We start from the raw sequence: 4370 nt of genomic DNA on the forward strand, positions 1-4370 counted from the left end.
CTATCCCTGCCCCTTGCCCCAGGGCCAGGAATAGGGTAAGACAGGGAAAGCCCCTATGGTATAAACTTTAAGGAGGTGCTTCTACAAACCCTAGAGTAGCACCTCTATACATTTGGCGCCCCAGGTGCCTCTTCCCTTGAGGTTTCTGTGGAAGTCTGTGGCTGTACTTCAGCAGTGTCTTAAAATTACCTTGCATGTGATTGGGGTAGGGACTGTGCTTTATTCACTGGGGTAGGGACTCCCTTGATGGTAGGGACTGTGCTTTATTCACTGGTGAAACCCTGGCTGCGTGTTTTCTACCAAAACATTGATTGTAACCCCCAAGAAATAAAACTCTGTCCTGAGGGAGCACTCTGCTTATCAGGCACTGTGCTGTGTGCTGGGGATTCAACAATGACATAGTCTATGACCTTGAAAATCATCACAAAGCCTTGTTATGTACCCTCCGCTTTCCTACTTCAAACAGAAACTTCCAACTTTTGAAATACTGAAGACCTGTGCAGCCAGGTGAAGTGTAGATTCTCAGGCCCCCTCCCAGCGTGTCTGATTCTGTAGCTCTGCAATGGCGCCCAGATGTTCTATGATCAAATTTAGAGAAACATTCCTCTGCTACACTCATTTGGCTTTCATTGGACTATTTTGAGTGCCTACCCTGTGTAAGTCTTTGTGCTAGGGGCTGTCAAGGAAACAAAGATAAATCAGGGAAGAATACTATCTTATATACTTCTATAGTTTATGGAACGTCTCCATATGAGCAATGTCATTTGATCAGTGGATTAAAGATTATCTCCCTTTATTGAGACAAGGCCTCTTTGCTCAAAACCACACATAAGTAGGTAGTGGGGATGAGGATCAAGGTCACAGTGAGAAAGCAGTGGGGAATGGGATCAAGGTCACATAGCTAAGAAGGTAGTGGGGATGACAGGAACCGAGGTCACATAGTAAGCAGTGGGGATTGGAATGGAGCCCAGCCATGCCTTCCCACTTGACACAAGAGTTCGTCCTGCAAAGGTGATCTTGAGATTCATAGGAATTTCATACCTAGGGACACGGGCCCAGCAGAGAGAAAAAGAGGAGGAGAAAGGAAGAGAATCTGGAAGCCAGCTCATGGAGAGAAGAGGGGAGGGCCAGCTAGCCTCTGGCTGCTACTCAATTCCAGTGTGACAGGGGCAAAGGTGAGTTCCCCTGCACCTGAAGTGAGTTCTGGAATCCTCAAATTCTCCCCCTTTCACCCCTCCATAGCCCAGGAAACCTCTCCTGTCCCAGCAAATGTGGGAGGGCCTGAGACAGCCTGACTTTTCTACAACACAGCTGTCTTTGTACCCCATTTCCCCTTCTTCCCCAGGATGGCAGAGGGAACAGAGAACATACTTCCCTACTCCCCGCGACCCTCCCCCAAGCTTGCTGAGTAGCCCAGGGCTGCGCCCCTTACAGGCCTAGGCAGGGTTGGGGTAGGTGGCATGGCAGCCCCTCCGCACTCCACCCCAGGCCAGCCCGCACCCAACCTGAGGCTGGGCTCCCAGGGCTCCGGAGACCAGGTTGTCAGTTAAGCAGACCTGACAGCTGACAGCTTTCCAGAACGGCAGGAGCACTGTTAGCTTTCCTTCACGTTTTTCCCCCTCCTCTTCCTTTCCCCTGTTGTTGCAAGACTGGACGCCTGACTGGAATTTAAAGCAAGGCTCAGGGATAAAAATGTATGTGAGCACCAAGCCCTGCTCTCTCGGCTTCCTTCTCCGATTGGCAGCTGTCCGCTTTCTGGGGTCTGAGAAGAGAGCCTCTGCAAATTGTCAGAGGAGGGGTCGGAGGCAGGAAGGCAGGTGAGTGTGCACTCGGAGGCCAGAGCAAACCTTCTCCATGGGGCGCTGATCGTGCTCTCATTTGGGGCACAGAAGGGGCAGGCAGCCCTCCTGGGAAGCACCTGTTAATCTGTCCCCAGGTCCCCAAGCCCTTCCCTCTCCCGAAGTCTGAGGTGCCAGGAGGCTCTTGTGCCTGCCGCTAATCCATCCCACTCAGGGATCTGTCTGTTCCCCCTCAGTTCCTGCTTATGGCAGATAGATAAATAGATGGATAGATAGGAAAAAGAGACTCTAAGCAGCTTAGATAAACTATCCTATTTACATCTCTGGGTCCAATCTATCAATCCATCGGTCTGCCCATTGTGTTTCTGTTCTCTCTCAATCTGCCACTTCAGCCTCTATTAACCATTCATCTGTCTTCCTTTTGCCCTACACTCTCCCCTTCCACCCCCCATTTCCCAGCATCAAAATAAATCTGGAGCAGAGACACAATGAGGCATGCCATTCCACTCCAGTTATCCCAGAAGGGTGACCATGGCAGCTGACACTGGGGGCTTCCTAGAACTCACCTCCTCAGGAAATATGCAAATAAACCGTTTGAACATTCAGGGGACAAATACCAACAGTCAGGCCTGCTACTAGGCTGCTCCCAAGTTCACAGTTCTGCAAAGGGAGCTAATTGAGGCTCTCTTGGGATAAAGCGGGTGGTGGCGATGGCAGTGGGCTGGGGTAAGGGAGAAGAGGAGGACATGTGTACACAAAAGAGTTCGATTAATTTCCAAGTGATCTGGACCAACTAAATAAAGTGAGAGAGGGGTAGGAGAGAAAAAGGTATGAATTTCATCAATTTCAGAATTAGTACTATTGGTTGACATTCAACCAGTTCATTTCTCTAGATCCTCTGAACTTCATATTGCATTGTTAACAGCAAAAGGGGCTATTTCGAATGACCAGATTCCCAGTAAATGCAGTGAAAATTCATGATATTAATTGTATATAAAAGTGGTTAAAAGAAAGAAAGAAAAAAGCCACCGGCTTGAGGAAATCAAGTCCCCTCTGCATGCCAGGTGCATAAACAAACAGACAAACAAACAAACATAGAACATCCTGCCCTTTCCTTGAGACCACCAAGTATCTAATATTGTTTGGCCCAGAAAATCCTGCAAATCTCAAGCTTCCATTGACCTATGACAAGCACCGCACTCCTACTCCCATTATCTGTCCCAGGATCTGAGTCCCCAGCTGTTGGTTCTGGGGGCTTCTCTGATGCCTACACATTCCTTCCACTGACTTCTGGATCCATGTGAGCAAAGAAAGGAAGCAACTCTATCTCAAAACCCGTAAAAAGAGGAACTGAGTAAGATATGGTAGGACTTTGTTTAAAATGAAAATGATAAATTCTGTGATTATCCCAGTCCTCTGCCACACAGGTCAGAAACATGGGTCCCCTGGCGGCCCTGTCCCCGCCCCCCGCCATAGGATGTGACTCGCCACAGGAGGGCAGCACCATCCTGGACCCTGTGAAGTCTGAGGCAAGTACGGAAGGAATGGGGATAGAGGGGCTCCCAGCTGCCACACCCCTACACCAGCGGATCCCATGATGGCTTTCAGAACTGCCTGGAGACCTGCATCCCTATGGACATGAGAAGCTGCTGGTGATAATGGAACAGAGAGACAGAGTAGAAACAGGAGAAGCAGGCAGGAGGGGGTGGGGCACTTTCCACTCTCCAGGGCTAGAGAAAGTCCCGGAAAAACCCTCTGGGCCCCACTGCAGCCTAGGAAAATAAAGCACAGCTAACAACATTTTACTTGTCCACCATTTAATAGATGTTGGCTGGCTCAGTTTAGGGGCATGTGATATTTATTTATAAGCGTACACTAGTGAATATCAGAAGATGTCAATAACTAATTATGAGCCCGGCAGGAGAAGAAAAGGCCCATTCCTCAAACCAGCCAGACGCATGTTTGAAAGGTAGTATTTTTTAAATGGGACAATATTGCTCTCACATACATTATCTTAGAATAAAAACAGTCTGAATAAACATTATTTTAAGAAATAAAAAGGAAGAGAGAGGAGATCTGAGCCCTACATTTCCTAATTCTGATGCTGGGAAAATCACTTAATATTCTTGCCTTTTGTTTAGTTTATTTGTAAACGGTGAAATGCGGATAATGCAACCTCACATTTTTGAGGACTGGGTCTCGAGGTCCCTCCAAACTATCTGATTCGTGATTCGGAGGAATTCAAGGACTCTCTGTTTATGGGAAGAAAAGCTTCCGTCTTACTTTAGAGATAATCCATGGAAAAGAGAAAAGCAAACAGTAAAGCAGAAAGGAAAGTTTTTATATATCTCTATTTATTCAAGGCCAAAAAGGAGAAATAAGAGGCTTTAAATCATGGGGTTTGCAATGACAAGGGAGCTCCTCAGAAGATATGCAAGTTAGCACAGTGTCAGGCACATCATAGGTGCACAATAAATATTTGTTTGAATCGAGAGACAAATGGATGAAAGAATGAATGAACCAAGATACACTGAGTTGTGGGTCTCTCACATGACAACTTGGTACAAAGAA

At 47.4% G+C, this 4370-nt stretch overlaps 1 long non-coding RNA gene across 1 annotated transcript; it reads left to right on the top strand.

The window, feature by feature from the left end:
• Nucleotides 1-458: 458 nt before the first annotated feature.
• LOC115286666 lies at nt 459-3599 on the top strand. The gene is made up of 4 exons (XR_003906198.1): nt 459-656; nt 1046-1175; nt 1649-1817; nt 3212-3599. It is a non-coding gene; the product is annotated as an uncharacterized LOC115286666 (long non-coding RNA).
• Nucleotides 3600-4370: the final 771 nt, after the last annotated feature.

This window comes from Suricata suricatta, chromosome 3 (genome assembly GCF_006229205.1).
Source record: "Suricata suricatta isolate VVHF042 chromosome 3, meerkat_22Aug2017_6uvM2_HiC, whole genome shotgun sequence".
In the NCBI taxonomy this organism is placed as follows: Eukaryota; Metazoa; Chordata; class Mammalia; order Carnivora; family Herpestidae; genus Suricata; species Suricata suricatta.